Source organism: Elephantulus edwardii, unplaced genomic scaffold (genome assembly GCF_000299155.1).
Source record: "Elephantulus edwardii isolate Elephantulus edwardi_28Jun2011 unplaced genomic scaffold, EleEdw1.0 scaffold00326, whole genome shotgun sequence".
NCBI lineage: Eukaryota > Metazoa > Chordata > Mammalia > Macroscelidea > Macroscelididae > Elephantulus > Elephantulus edwardii.
This window is the reverse complement of record NW_006400076.1, coordinates 361,846-378,887: the sequence shown is the minus strand read 5'-3', so window position 1 is coordinate 378,887 and position 17,042 is coordinate 361,846. Positions and strand designations below refer to the sequence as shown.

General features: G+C 40.4%; 1 pseudogene; it reads right to left on the bottom strand.

The window, feature by feature from the left end:
• LOC102870661 overlaps positions 1-17,042 on the bottom strand; it is an 80,325-nt pseudogene that overhangs the window by 19,850 nt on the left and 43,433 nt on the right.

The window sequence follows — 17,042 nt, the reverse complement described above, 5'->3', positions numbered from 1 at the left end:
GGATGGGTGTGTCAGAGACAGTGCGACTGGCACAGGACAGAGCAGAGTTTAGGGCTGTTGTACATAGGGCCGCTATGAGTCACAAGCGACTCGACGGCACATAACAACAACAACAATGCTTTCAAGAAATACCACATATCATGAGAGAAACTGGAGAGCATTATGCTGATCAGATCATTATTGTAAAAATAGAAGGATAATGAGTAAGGAGTGCATAAAACTTCAAAGTGGGAAGGAAAGGGGACAAGGGAGTTGAGGATCATAAGATCGTAAATTTCGGTGAGTAGAGGTAGGGGATAAAGGAATTATGAAAGATCCATTGGGGACCTGAAGAGACAGGATAATATTAAGCATAAATCAATGGCGATAATTTTCTAATGCACAAGTATGGGAATGATCATATTAAACACAATTTGAGTGAAGGAATTTGAGTGTGTGAAACACAATGGATATGAATGAAACATAATGTATATCAGTTTTGTATGCAAACCTATATACCATTTTTTAAAAGGGGAAAGAACTGAAACAAATGAACAAAATAAACTTTGGTATGCAGATGACACAACCTTGCTTGTTGAGAGGAGGACTTGAAGCACTTTCTACAGAAGATCAAATACTGTGGGCTTCAGTATGGATTGCATCTCAACATCAAGAAAACAAAAACCACTGGACCAAGAGATGTCATCATAACAGATGGAGGAAAAAATTGAAACTGTCAACAACTTCATCTTACTTGGATCCAGAATCAATACCATTGGTACCAGCAGTCAAGAGCTCAGGAGACATATTGCACTAGGAGAATCTGCAGTCAAGGACCTCTCCAAATTATTGAGGACCAATGATGTTATTTTGAGGAATAAAGTGTGCTTGATTCAGATTATGATCTGTTCAATCAGTTGTTAATGCTGCTTGAGAGCTGGCCAGTGAATAAGAATGACAGAAGCAAACTAGATGCCTTTGAACTTGTTGGAGAAATGTACTGAATGTCTCATGGACTCCCAGAAGAACAAACAAGTATGTCTTGGAGAAGATGCAGCCAGAGTGCTCCTTGGAGGCAAAGATGAATCTTTGTCTCGCATACTTTGGGGATTTTGCTAGGCAAAGCTATTCTTTAAAGAAGGACATCATACTTGGAAAAGTGAGGGGACAGCAAAAAAGAGGAAGACCCTCAATCATGTGAATTGACACAGTGACTGCAGCAATGGGCTTCAGTGTGTCAGATTGCAAGGTTGGCACAAGATAGGACAAGGTTCAGATCTGTTGTTCATAGGGCTATTATGAGTGGTACTTGACTCAATGACATCTAATAACAACAACAATCCATTAAGGGATATCTGTTATTGTTATGTGCCATCGAGTTGCTTGTGACTTATAGCAACTCTACGTACAACAGTTCTGAAGCCTGTTATATATATCCTGAGCCAACCTCATTGTCTCTGACACACCTACCCCATTACCCCAGTCACTGAATCTCCATCTCATCAAGGGTCTTTCTCTTTTGTGCTGTCCTTCCACCTTCCCAAGCATAATGTCCCTATCCAAGGACTGGTCACTCCTTGCAACATGCCCAACGTATGTCAAATGAAGCTTCAGAATCCTTGCCTCTAAGGAGCAGCATGGTTTCACCCTCTCTAGGATGAACCTGTTTGTTCTCCTGGTAGTCCATGGTATATTCCATCTTCTTCTCCAGCACTACAGCTCAAATGCATCAATTTTCCTTCTTTCATCTCTAGTCATTGTCCAGATTCCTGATGAATAGCAAGTAATTATAAAAACTATGGCCTGGATCAGGCATACCTTAGTGTCTAGACTGATATTGTTGCTCTTCAGTACTCTGGAGAAGTCCCTTACAGCAGACTTTCCCAGTGCAAATCATCTTTTTATTTCCTGGCTGCTGGTACCAAGATTGTTGACTGTGGAGCCAACCAAACTGAAGCTGCTAACAATCTCAATCTCTTCCCTGTCTATCATGATGCTGCCAATAGGCCTAGTGGTGAATTCTGTACAATCAATGCAAAGGAACACAAATAGTTGCAGTATTAGAGGTAGAGCCTGGATTGGAAATCAATCAAAATGAGAAACAGTGGAGGGTCATTAAAAGTGAGGAAGACCCTCAACCAGATGGATCGACGCAGTGACTGCTGCAGTGGGGTCGAGTGTGTCAGGAAATGTGAAGCTGGCACAGGATAGGACAGGGTTCACATCTATTGTTCATAGGATCAATATGGGTGATACTAGACTTGATGGCACCTAAAACTACTAAGTGCTCTAATGGATAGGGAGTTGCACTACCAACTGAAAGGTGGATAGTTCAAGTCCATCAGCTGCTTCTCTTGAGACAGTAGAGAAACCTCCCATGAAATTTATAGTCTCTAGAAACTCACTGGATGGTCACCTATGAGTACTTTCTCACTCAGTGATGATGAGTTTGGGGTCTTTTTCTGCCTTGATTTCTTCAGGGAGCTCTGGTGGCCTAGTGGCAGCAAACTGCACTGCAGTCCCAAAGGCACAAGGCTGGAGGCCACCAGATGCTCCATGGGAGAGGGATAAGCTATCTCCTCCCATGTGATTAACTGCTTCTGAAAACCCACCAGAGGATCAGCTATGGGTCGCTTCCAACTCTACCGTACACAACAACAACAACAACAGTCTATTCATATCTTATCTAACAGTAAAGTATAACATCAAAAGAAGCGTGATTCTGATGTAACTCTTAAATGTTTCTACTTCAAATTTTGTTGTTTTCTTACTGGATTTTCACTTTAACAACATGAAACTGTGAAAATGTATTTGAGTTGTTCATGTGACATTTTAATTTAAGCATGTCTTTTTCATTTCAAGCATTTCATTTTCATTGTCTTGTAGGAAGTACCACCAGGTACTCAGCAGAGAGGGAGGTTGGTAAAACTTCATGTCATCTACTCTGCGCATGTTGTTAGGGGGGCCAGTTCTTGAAAGAAGACATCATGCTGGGAAAGATAGTTAGCAAAAGAGAGAAGACTCCCAAAAGAGGGACTCACACAGTGTCTGGAACAATGAGTTTGAGTGTGACAGAGATCCTGACGATGGAACAGCACAGGGAAAACTGCCAGTCCATTGTTGTTCGTATGGTCACTGAATCATGATCAACTTGATAGTACATAACAACAAACACATTTTTATTTTGCTAGTTGTCCTCGTTACTATTGCTGCCATTATATTCTGAGATATATGGGAATTGTGATTTCTCATTTACAGTTCAAGAAACCACCAGTTCTGTATGGGAGCAGGTCCATGAGTGAAGAGGAGAAAATGTGTGACACCGTGAATTCCAGAACTAAGTGGCACCTACCTGAGTGTCACCACTGCTACCTACTAATGCTTCTTTCATTTTCACCATCAATCTCTCCCTCTCTACTGGCTCCTTTCCTTTGACTTGTAACTGTGTCCAAGAACTTCAAGCTTGGCAAGCTGGCTGGCCGATTTTGGCTTCGTTCCCTGGATTCTGATCTCTTTCCTTGGCATGGAGTATTGCCGGAATAAGATCCAGTACTAATGAGGCCTCATTGGGCACAACTCCAAGACCTCCCACACATGGCACATGTCGGGGACTCTGTATACTGTAGTTTGCAGCACAGAAGCCCATCTTCAGTCATGAGCAATTAGGAATCAGAACAGTAATTGTGGAAATAACTGGAAACAGGGAATGAAGGGGAGGAAAGAATCAAGAAAGGCAGATGATGACAGGACATTACTGACATGGAGAACCCTGTAGCAGGGACATCTGAGGAGGGAGGGAAGGAAGATGATAAATGGATCTTTAAACAAAATTAGTTTAAAGTTTATAGAATTGAATAGTAGTCAGGGCAAAGTGATTAGGTAAAACATGATCCAGAAATGGTCAAGTATAATGGAAAATGGATTTGGGATTAATGTGTACTTAGATTTACAGTTTATTTAGACTTGCTGTTTGTTAACTTGGGAGCTCCAATGGCATAACCTACTGTGAATTGTACCGCTAACCCAGAGACTGTACATCTCCTGAAGTTCAAATCCACCAATGGATAGTTTCATCATATAATGACTTCTCATTGTTGTTAAGTGCCGTTGAGTTGTAGGCTACTCATAGTGACCCTATGAACAAAAGTCCTGGACACCTGTATAACTTTCGTCCTTTCTCCAGGTTCATAGGGTTTCCAGGGGCAAGCTATTATGGAAGTGGATGCCATTTCTGCTTCCAAGCTTGTTTTAATTGGGGAGCTCCACCAAACACTGTCCACCATGCGTAACCATTTCACAGCAACCACAAGTTACCACTTGAGTTACCTCTGTACAGCAAGTGGACGTACCAGGGTTATATGACTTAGAAGAATGTTTCACCAAAAACAATTAAAGTCTGGTGAAAAGGCCTGCAGCCCTCAGGCCCTACAGGATTTTAAGCTACCACCTGGAGCAGGCTCCGCAGGCTCCACCCTTACTTATCCTTACTTACCTCTAAGGCTCAGGGTTGCCCACCCACTTTTGAAGGGCAAAAAGAGAACAATAACACACAATGAAATGGACCCCAGAAACTTCTCTTGCCTGACCACCATCAAGAGGAGCTGCCAGCTATCCCGCCAGTTAGCCAGCCGACTTTACACCCTAAAAAATCCCTATGAAGCATTGCTGAAAGTCAGACCAACTTGACAGAAATGAGTTGGAGGTTTTAGAAGGACTTGTTAACCAAATCATCACTTGCAAATTGCTTAATGTCTCTGAATGTTAACTTTCTTATATGCAAAATGAGTGTTGCAGCATGAATGAAAAGCAGCAAGACAAAACTGAGATGCTACTGGGAGGTAACCACCTGAATTAAAAAGAACAATCAGTGTGAAGACTACATTGAAGATGTCAAGTCTATTCTAACTGCTACAGTGGAAAAAAAGATGATGGATTTTTAAAAGTTGCTATTAGAAGATGGAGAAAAATTATTTCCATTTAGGAAATCATTGGGAGCTAGAACTAGTGGAATGCCACTGTCATTTACTGTACTTGGAGTGGGTTGTAGCAGATGATGTCTGTACTCCATCTCTTTCCTCTTGAATCCTTATTTACCACGTTCACTCTTCGTTTTCATTACCAACAGCCAACATCCACAAAATGAACCAAAAGCACCTAGGAATTTACACTGTTTGGGGCCAATCCTAGCAAAGGACTTCTGATGCAGCCTTCGTTGTCCTGATCCGACTGTTCTTGAGGTATGATTTTCTCTAGAACTCCTCTGTAGACTTCAACTTGAATTCTCCTCTTTGGGACTCTGTTTGGCATCATATATATGTTTAGCTCCCTCCTCCTCACTAGTCTCTCTTTTCTGCTGTTTCACCTTGATAACACTTCTTATAATAAATCTCTTTCACATAAAGCATCACAAGGTTGTGTCTGGAGATACATCTGAAGACAGTTTGGTAGTCTACTTATTTTTAATAAATTTTTCTTTTATACTGGTGTGCTTATAAAGTTCATATACATTTTTTTCACACCTGATCTTTCACATTTCTTTTACCTACCCCTCCCTCTACTCATTAAATTGTGCTACCCTATGATTACTCCCCCTGCCCACCTTCTGCTTTTACCTGTCCCTCTTTGGATCCTCATACCTGTTTTACTAGTTATCTTTCTAAGTCTACAATAATGGTCTTCTACAGTATTTTTGCTTATGGGACTGAGTTAGTTCACTAAATGCTCTCCAGTCCCTCCCAAGATACACAGTAATTTTCTAAATCATTGCTCCTGCATGGTATATAGTATTTCATCATGTGCCTGTACCACAATTTCTCAATCTGTTTGAATGTGGTTGGACATTTGGATTGTTTTCATGTTCTTGCAATAGTGAGTAACATTGGTGTACAAATCTCTGTGCCTTAGTTCTCATTCTCTTGAGGTATACCCCAAGTAGTGGAATAGTGGGGTCATACAGAATTTCTATGTTCAGCTTTTTGAGGAAACACCAAACTGCCTTCCAGAGTGGTTGTAAAACGTGGTAGTCTTTAGTGCTGCTCATTGGGGATGTGTGTGTGTGTGTGTTGGTGTGTGTTTTTGTTGGTTGTTGTTTGGTGAGTTGGGGAGTTTTTTGCTTGTTTGGTTGGGGTTTTTTTGGGGGGGGGTTTAAAATTTTTTTAACTTTCTGCCTTCTGAGCGTGTGACAGCATTACGCTCGCTGGTCTTCTCTGGTTGAATGGTGAGGCCAATTTATCACTTCTAGCTTCTGGGATGAAGTCTTTTGGAATTCTTTTCTCTGCTCAGTGATCAAAGGGAGTTCTATCATGGAGGAAGTCCAATCAGGGTGCTTCTTACAAGCTAGGATGTTGAAACTTCACCTCCTATACTTAGAGCATGTTGCCAAGAGAGGTCAGACCTTGGAAAAATATCTCCTTCACGGAAAAGTGAAGGATTACCAGAAGAAAGGAAGACTCTTGATGAAATGGATTGATGCAGTAACTGTAATAATGGAATTGAGGACATCAGAGATTACGAGGATGGCACAGGACAGGGCAATATTTGAATTTGTTGTTCATAGGGTCACTGAGAGTCACAGTCGACTTGAAGGCACCTAATAATAAGGAACTTCTGAGTAATATTGTCCCTTGTTATTACAATAATATCTTTTTAAAAACCACATTTGCTGTCTAAGGAGTTCCGGTAAAGTAGTGGTAAGAAGCTGCACTGCAATCCCAAAGGCACACAGTTTAAATCTACCAGCTACTCCAAGGAAGAAGGACAGGCAGTCTTCTCCTGAGCAGTTAGCTGCCTCTGAAAGCATGCTGGAGGGTCAGATATGAGTTGGTTCCAGCTCGACGGCACACAACCACAACATTCCTGTCTAGTCAGATCGGTTCATATCTGACCCCCCCCCCCCGGGGTTCTGCGCCTATACGTTGCACAGGAGGAAATGGTCCTTCTTTCTCTAGAGGAGCTACTGGATTCAAACCACCTGAGAGGTGTGGACTTGGGATTAGCAGCAAAACTTTATACAGATTAGGTCAACAGAGTGCCCTGATTTTTTTTAAAAAAGGATAAATGCAAAAAGTAAAATCTTTTACAATAAATGTTTGTTGTTATGTGCCATCAAATTGCCTGCGACTCATAGTGAACCTATGCACAATAGCTCTGAACCCTGACTTATTCTGAGTCAATCTCACTGTTTTCATCAAAACTAATCCTATTTCCCCAGTTACTTTGTCAATCCATCTCATTCAAGGTCTTCCTCTCTTACACCATTCTTTCACCTTTCTAAGCATGATGTCCTTCTTCAAGGATTGAAACTTCCTGGCCACATCCTCAAAGTATGTAAATGGAACTTCAAAATCCTTGCCTCAAATGAGCAACCTGGTTTTGCACTCTCTAGGTCAGACATGTTTGTTTTCTTGGCAGTCTATGGTAAGTTCAGTACTCTTCTCCTACACCACAACTCAAAATATCCATTCTTCTGCCATCCTTAGTCTTTGTTCAGTTCTATGATACATACAAGTTACTTGTGAAGACCATGGCCTGGATCAAGTGCACCTTAATCTCTAGACTGATATCATTGCTCTTCAGCAATCTGTAGAGGTATTGACAGCAGATTTTTCCAGTGCAATTCATCTTTAGATTTTCACTACAAAAATTAGATTTTTTAAAAAAATTGCTTTAGAAGGAAACTCTGGTGGCAACAAGCTGTGCTGTAATCCTGAAGTCACACAGTTCGAGGCTACCAGCTGCTTTGCGGGAGAAGAATGGGTCATCTCCTCCTGCACCTCTGAAAACCTGCTGGAGGGTCAGCTATGGGTCATTTCTGACTTGGCGGTAAACAACAATAGGAACAATTGCTTTGGGTAACCTTTTCTGTCTATCAGCTCTCTGGACTAGTTTGTGTATAAAAAGAATAGGAGAAAGTTCAAGTTCATACCCTTGAGGAGGGTTTGCAGTGAAAATGTTCTTTGTAAACTCCCAGTAGGTGTCAAGGTAGACAACCAAGTATGAAAGATGAAATGCTTCATCAGCCTTCTTGACTGGACTACTTACTGGAACGCCCAGTGGAAGGGCTTACCCGGGGTCCCCAGGCAAAGCATACCTTTCCTCCAGGAAGAAACTTTGGCATTTTCCCAGCATTCACTTTCACTATCTCAGTTGTCCTGTGGAGTTAAATCCTGTGGCTTCCAGCCCATCTTGATCTCAACAAGTCTGGACAATGTTGCTCTGTATTTGCCAGCATTACCACTGAATGGTGACTGCTACTTGCTTTTGTGGCCATGAAATTTTCCCCAACTAGTATTATACAGACTTCAATAGAGCAGAAAGGAATAATCAGCCACAGAGGAGCCTGCAAGTAATTTTAAACACCAAGAATGGCAATTGCAAGATGACTCCAGTTCTTAGCAAATGTGCTGTGTAAGGTTTGTTTCACAAAACAGTAAATCAGCTCAGTTCACTGAGCAGATAGAATCTCTGGTAAGACTTTCATGGGTTTATTTTCAGGGGCCCTGTAAGCTTTACAACAGCAGTGAGCTTTATGAGAGAGAAAGAATAATAATTCTGATTTATATAGAAAATGTCTGAATCTTCAGGGGGAAAGATAACTGCAAAAAGAAAAATGAGACAAATCACCAAAAAATACATTTTTATTATTTAAATATCACACAAGACTTACCAATTCAGGTTTAATAATACACCAGGATCTCACATACCTTGGGTAGGTTTCTATAAGAGACTATACTTTGGGAGGGAGGAATTTGTGCAACAATGAAAAAATCTTTCGAAAGAGAAAAGCGAACTGGGGGAGGTAGGGAGGAAAGTGTGCAACAGTGAATGAACTGAAATCCGAGTTTTCTGTAAACTTTAATTACAATATCAAAACATTTAAAAAAGAAAAGGGGAAAAAAGAAGCTAGCCCTTGGTAAGGGGCATCGTGCTTGGAAAGGCGTAGGGTCAATGAGAGAGGGTAAGACCCTCAATGAGATGAATTGACATGATGATGACAGCAATGGATTTAATTATGTCAGAGATGATGGGATGGCACAGGATAGGTCAGGGGTCAGCTCTGTTCTTCTCAGAGTCACAGTGAGGCATACTTGACTCTACAGCACCTAACAACAACAGTGGTGAAGAATCTTGGTTTATAAAGTTAATGATTACATTAGTTTCCCAGGGTTGCTATAACAAATTACTAAAAACTCAAAACTTAAAAATTCAGAAATACATTCTATCTCATTTTAAGATCTTTGAATTCCAAAATCAAGGTGTTGAGCTTCTGTTCTTCCTGGAAACCATGGGAGAGAACAGTTCCATGTCTCTTCTAGTTTCTAGCAGGTGTTGGTATCCGAGGATGCTTCAGTTTATAGGAGCCTCACTCTTGTCTACACCTTCATTGCCACACAGACTTCTTCCTTGTTCGTGCTCTGCTTGTAGTAAGAACAGAAGTAATTTCTTTTCAAGTGTGTGCTGATACATGATGATGGGAAGGTTGCAGTGTCAGCAAGAGAGGAAGACCCTAGACCAGGTGGATTGACATGGTGACTGCCACAAACGGCAGTGTGTCAGGAAGTGTGAAGATGGCACAGGATAGAAAGGTTAGATCTGTTTTTCTTTTTCTTTTTTTTCATACTGAAGAACAGTATAAGTTTATTCTAACCAACATTGATTGAAAAATAAAGTTCGAGAATAATAATGAACTTTTTTTTTTCATTTCCATTCGTTCATTGTTACACTTTTCTCCCTTCCCAACCCTCTCCCCCAGTACACTACCCTCTTGGAAAAGTAAAAATTCTTTCATTGATTTACAAACCCTCCCCCAGGTCCACTCCACTATGCAGCCTTCGCTCTGGACTCCTGTCATGACAAAAATACCTAATCACATATCCCTTTTAAACAGTTTTCTCCCTCATCTGTTTCAATGCACTATATATTATTTATCCCATCTTTCTCAGTCTTACCCCAACCCTAATGTCCAGCCTGTTTTACAACAGTGGCACTATGCAGTATTTATCCTTTTGTGACTGAGACACTTCACTCAGCATAATGTCCTCTAGGATCACCCATTTTGAATAATATTGCATGAGTTCCTTGTTTTTCAATACAGCGTAGTATTCCATTCTGTGAGTATACCACAGCTTCTCTATCCATTCGTTTATTGATGGGCACTTAGGTTGTTTCCAACTCCTTGCTATTGTGAACAAAGCCACAATAACATGGGTGTGCATATATCTGCTTGGATGTCAGTTATGGTCTCTTTGGGATATATTCCCAGTAGTGGAATCGCTGGGTCAAATGGTATCTCTATTTTCAACTTTTTGAGAAAGCGCCATACCACCTTCCACAGTGGTTGCACCATTTTACACTCCCACTAACAGTGAATAAGGATTCCAGTTTCTCCACAGCCTCACCAGCATTTGTTGCTTGCTGTTCTGTTTTGTTATTCTGACTGGGGTGATATGATATCTCATAGTTGTTTTAATTTGCATCTCTCTTAGAGCTAGGGATTTTGAATATTTCTTCAGTGCTTGTTAGCCATCTGAATTTCTTCTTTAGTGAAGTGTCGTCGTTCATATCCTGTGCTCATTTTTCTATTGGATTATTTACCTTTATCTTGTTGTGGTGCTCAAGTATTTTATAAATTCTGGATATAAGTCCCTTATCTGATATGTCATTACCAAATACTTTTTCCCTCTCTGTGGCTTCTCTTTTTGCCCTGTTGGAGAAGTTGTTGGATGTGCATAAGGATTTGATTCTTAGAAGGTCCCATTTATCTATTTTATCTTCTCCTGGTTGTAGATCAGGTCTGTTTTCCTTAGGGTCACTGAGTTGTACTCGACTAGACAGCATCTAACAATAACATCTTAATCAATTACAGCAAATAGTTTGATGGGGACATTGGTTAATCTACAATTATATTGTTATTCTGTTAGGTAAAGTCAGAATCAACCCATAGCTGAGCTTCTAGCAGATTTTCAGAGGCAATTAATCCCACAAGAGAAGACTGTTCATTCTTCTTCTGCAGAGCAGCTGGTGGATTTGAGCTGTGAGCCTTCAGGACTGTAGCATAGCTTTTTACCGTTAGGCCTCGAGAACTCCCTACAATTACATTAAGTGAACTAAAATATGTTTTTGGTGTTCATTATACTACTTAGAAAAGCAACCACTATCCTGTAGAACACAGAGGGAATGTTGTATATGTTCTTTTAACTCTCCCAAAAGTAATTGATCTAAGAATATTTAGTGGGAAACCTTTCAATTAGTAAAAACACTCACAGAATGCATAAAGCATAGGGCAAGTATAAAGGTCAATAGGGAGATTCTCCTTATTACTTGAGAATAAGCAAGAATATTTCGTTTAGAGCAATAAAAATAACTATCTATAGAGGAAAACTTTCATAAGTTTTGTTGTTGTTGTTGTTGTTGTTATGTGCCATAGAGTCATCTGCAACTCATAGTGACCCTATGTACAAGTGACCTAAATGCTGTTCTATCATGTGCCAGCCTCACCATCTCAAACACACTCATTCCCACCACTCCACTCAGAGAATCGATCCATCTCTTCGAAGGTCTTCTGTCCTGCACCATCCCTCCACTCTCCCAAACATGATGTCCCTCTCTAAGGACCAGTCCTCCTTGCAACATGCCCAAAGTATGTCAGACGAAGCTTCAGAATCCTTGACTCCAAGGAACATTCTGGCTTCACCCTCTCCAGGACAAACCTGTTTGTTCTCCTAGCAGTCCATGGTATATTCAACACTCTTCTCCAACACCACAGCTCAAAATCATCAATTCTCTATAATCCCTACTCACTGTCCAACTCTCTGATGCATAGCACATAATTGCCAAGACTATAGCCTGAATCAGGCACACCTTGGTCTCCAGCCTGATGTCGTTGCTCTTCAGTACTCTTGAAAGGTCCCTCACAGCTGACTTTTCCAATGCAGTTCGTCTCTTGATTTCCTGGCTGCTATTACCAAGAGCTTTGACTGTGGAGCCAAGTAAACTAAAACTGTTAACTATCTCAATCTCTTCACCATCCATACTGATGCTGCCAATTGGTCCAGTGGTTAGAATCTTTGTTTTCTTGATGTTGAGCTTCAATCCATATTGAAAGCTGCAATCCTTGACCTTCTGTAGCAAGTGCTTCAGGTCTTCCTAGTTTCAGCAAGCAGGGTTGTGTCATCCACATAGCGCAGGTTGTCGATGACTCTTCCACCAATCCTGATGCCACATTCCTCCTCGTACAGTCCAGAGTCTTGGATGATCTGTTCTGCTTACAGATTGAAAAGGTATGGAGACAAAATACATTCCTGATGGACCCCCTTCTTGATTTTGAACCGTGTAGTGTCTCCCTGCTCTGTTCTGACGACAGCCTCTTGATCCAAGTATAGGTTTCACATTAGAATTAAATGTTCTGGGCTTCCCATTCTTCTCAGAGTCAGCCATAGCTTCTTGTGATCCACACAGTCAAAAAAGCCTTTGTATAGTCAATGAAGCACAGATAGACATTCTTCTGGTATTCTCTGCTTTCTGCCAAGATCCATCTAACATTAGCTATGATATCCCTAGTACCAAGACCTCTTCTAAATCCAGCCTGCACATTTGGAAGTTCTCTGTTGACATATTGCTCCAAACGTTTTTGGATAATTTTCAGCAGAATCTTGTTTGCATGTGATATTAATGATATTGTTTGATAATTTCCTCACTCTGTTGGGTCACCTTTCTTTGTAATGGGAACAAATATAGATATTTTCCAGTCAGTTGGCCAGCTGGCTGTCCTCCTGATTTCTTGGCACAACTCATTGCCAAAGAAATAGTTTTGGGCCCTGGGGCCAAGAAAAAAAGTTGTGTACTGGTCCTAGAGGACACATTCTTCTTTTCTGAGAAGCCATCCTCTTACATCAGCACCTGGCTATAAATAGAAGACAAGCGGTATTAACCCAGGAGAAGTCAATCCTGGAGTGGAAGTTTAAGAATAAGGACTTTTTCTCAGAACCTTCCAAGAAAAGAAGTTGTACATGACAATTGTACTTAGAGACTTTTAAATTGAAGTCATACCAGCTGAATCATAAGAGACTGACAGCAGCATGATATGTTCAGAATCACAGAAATCCTGATGGCTTGAGACTTAGGCCATCACATCAAGGGATGGCAGTTAAGATATTGAAATTAAAATTTTAGACTCATTAAAAGATCCCCTAAAATAAACAATATTTTCATCGATAAACAGATTCTGATAATAATAGTAATTGTTCAGTGGTAGTTGTATACCATAGAGTGAGAAGTGACTAATCGCTGACCCTCCTCTGGGTTTTCAGAGGCAGTTAATTGCTTGGGAGCAGAGCAGCTAGTGGCCTAGAATCTTGTGCCTTTGCGATCGCAGTGCAGGTTCTTGCCATTTGATCACCAGAGCTCCCTAAATATTCATATAACATTTCCAATTCAGCACTGTACTGAGCATAAATTATATAATAATATTAATTCCATTTACAAACAAGGAAACTGAGGCCCAGAAATTTTTCATTTTTTTAAAGTGAAAAGTAAATAATGGACCAGAAGAATATATCTAAAACATAGAACCAGCAAAGGTTCATGGTATATAAGGAATTTCTGCAAAACAAAAAATAATTAAAACCAACACAATGGAGGGGGGGAAAGACTAAGGTTCTGAACAAATAGGAACCCAAGTGGTAAATAAACATTAAAAAAAATGCATAAACTCAATAGTAATCAGATCAATGCAAAGTAAACAATAATGAGAAAGCATTTCCATTTAATCTAACTAGCAAATATTTAAAAGTCTGACAATGTCAAGTGAAAGTAGAAATTATAAACAACCAAAATATTATTATGATGGTGGCACATGTGTGAATTGGCACAAACACTTTGAAATCTATTTTGAGGATCTCTAGAAGGTAAGGAGTGACGCTGCCAACACCAGACACAGTGGTCTGAATCCATCAGCCACTCCACAGGAGAAAGGGGCAATCTCTTCTCAATGAACCTACCACCTTTGAAACTTCTTTGGATGGTCAGTCATGAGTCACTTCTGACTTGATGACACTAAGCAACAACAAAAGTAAGGTGAAATAAGCTCATGCTATTAAAAGAAAACTGATATTTGAACAAAAGTTTACAGAGAACTTGGATTTCCATTCATTCATTGTTGCACATTTTCCTCCCTCCCTCACACCTCCCAGTCCCCTTTGCTATGCACCTCTTATTCTGGACTATTACCATGTCCATTGGGTTCTTAGAGACTATAAATAACACAGGAGGAGCCCATCTTTTGAGCCCCCCTACCTTTGGGCTGGCAGCATAACTCCTTACTCACTTAAGAGACTAGACATTGGATTTACTGGTGTTTTTTTCTTCCCATTTAATTTTTTCCCCATTCATTCATTGTCGCACGTTTCCTCCCTGCCCACCCCTACCCCCAGTTCATTTTTCTCTTTGAAAATAAAGAAAAATATTCTTTCATTGTTAGACAATCCCCTGCCCCCTCAAGTCCACAATCCACTTTTACTATGCATTTCTTTTTCTGAAATCTTGTCATGAAAATAATACCTAATCATATATTCCTTATAAACAGTTCTGTCCCTCATCTGTTTCAATGCAGTGTAAATTATTTATCCCATCTTTCTCAGTCTCCCACTAACCCCGATGTCAGTCCCATTTTACAACAGTGACACACAGTATTTGTCCTTTTGTGACTAAGATATTTCACTCAGCATAATGTCCTCAGGGTCACCCATTTTCAATAATATTTCTTGAGTTCCTTGTTTTTCAATGCAGCACAGTATTCCATTGTGTGAATACACCAGAGCTTCTCTATCCATTGTTTGTTGATGGGCACTTGGGTTGTTTCCAACACTTTGCTATTGTGTACAAAATAGCAATAAACATGGGCATGTATCTGCTTGGGTGGCAGTTCTGGTTTCTTTAGGATATATTCCCAGCAGTAGAATTGCTGGGTCAAATGGTATTCTTATTTGCAACTTTTTGAGAAATTGCCATACTGCCTTCCTTAGTGGTTACACCATTTTACACTCCTACCAACAGTAAAGAAAGGTTCCAGTTTCTCCACAACCTCACCAGCATTTGTTGTTTGCTGCTCTGTTGAATGTTGCTATGCTTACTGGGGTGAGATGATACCTCATAGTTGTTTTAAACTCATGCTTTTTGATTCAACAATGTACCCTAGAATAAGAAAACATAGAAAAGTCCATTTAGCATTATTTGTATTGCCCATGCAAATGCATTTCACTGTGTGGATCATAAAAATCATTAATAACATTGTGTTGTTGTGCTGTTGTTGATAGCTGTCAAGTCGAGCTCAACTCATAGTGACCTTATGAACAAAAGGCCTGAAGTGTTTCTATAACTATCATCATTTATCCAAGTTTATAATGGAAATTCCAGAATTGTTCTTATGCAGAACCTCTATGTAAGCCAAAAAGCAGCTTTTTAAGTAGAATGGAGAATATGCCACATGGTTTACAAATTGGGAAAGGTGTGTGTCAGGGTTGTACACTATCACCATAATTACTTAATCTGAGTGTTGAGCAAATAGGCTGAGAAACTGAAGTATATGAAGAAGAATGTGGTATCAGGATTGGAGGAAAACTCATTAATACTCTTAAATATTCAAATAGCACAACCTTACTTGAAGCATTCACTGATGAAAGTAAAAATCTAACTTTGAGTATGGAAGGAGATTGGCCATCTTTCTCCCAAGGAACCACCTTTCTTTGGGTTGGTAGCAAAATTCCCTACTCACAAGATTCTGACACAATTTTATTTCTAAATTAAGGAACATATCTTTGAAACCTCTGTACAGTGAAAACAAAACAAACAAAATTTTGTTGAGCTGAATTTTGAAAGATGCTTAGTTAGCTCATCAGACCCTTAGGGAACTCTGATGACCTAGTGGTAAGGAGCTGCACCGCCAACCTGAAGGCAGGTGGTTTGAATCCACCAGATGCTCTGTGGAGGAAAGATGGCCAATCTCCTTCTGTGTATTTTACTACCTCTGAAAACCTGCTGGTGGGTCAGCTAGGAGTAATTTCCGACTTGATAATACATAACAACAATACAACAAGTAGACTATATAACTAACAAAGGCATTCTAAGTAGAAAGACAGCATAGAAAAGCACAAGCATGTGAAACAGCATGGATTGTTGAAGGTAAATGTCAGTTTACCTTTTCTTGGTGCAACTACAGTGGAGTTAAGGCCAAGTTTAAACATATGTGGAGACTGTCTGGGAGAGGTGAAACTCTTCTCTGTGTTTTACAGGAGGAAGCACAGAAAACAGACATTTCACTTCTTTTCTCCATGTATGCAGTGAGTTACATGTTGGGCTCCTAATCAAAAGGTTGGGAGTTTGAATCCACCAGCGGCTCTAAGGGAGAAAGATGAAGCTGTCTCCTCTAGTAAGATTTAACGCCTCAGAAACACAATGGAGAGTCAGAACCAGTTTGATAGCAGTGAGTTGCGTTTTGCTTCTCTCTACCCGTTCAAGCTCTTTCATTTGCTACCTCTAATTTTTTTTTTTTTTTACTTATCAAAGTAATTATGTCATGGAGAAAAAACTGCTGAGAGAGCCCCAGTTTAGGGGATGTGCTCAGGAGGAGAACATTTCATTTTGCTACCCCTACTCCTCTGAAAAGCGGCCAAGTTGGTGAAAAGGAGGCTGGAGATTGACAGTGCCAGAGCCGGGGGAGCTTGGTATGCATGTTAAAGAGTTTGGGCTTAACCTGGTATGTGATGGTGCAAGGCTTTAGGCAGGGAAGGAATAAATGTGTTTTTTTTAGAAAATACCCATATTTGAGAGCAAATGCACATGCTGTCACACACATGTATGCTGTTGTTGTTTTTGTTGTTTAATGCTGTCGAGTCGTAGACGACTCATAGAGAACAGCCTGAGCACTGTTCGTACATAGAGTTTCCAGAGGCAAGCCATTTCGGAAGTGGATGCCGCTCCTGCTTCCAGGCTTGATTTAGTCGTGAAACTCCAGCCAACACTGTCCACCATGGGTACCCATTACCACGACTGGCACATCACTGTCACAG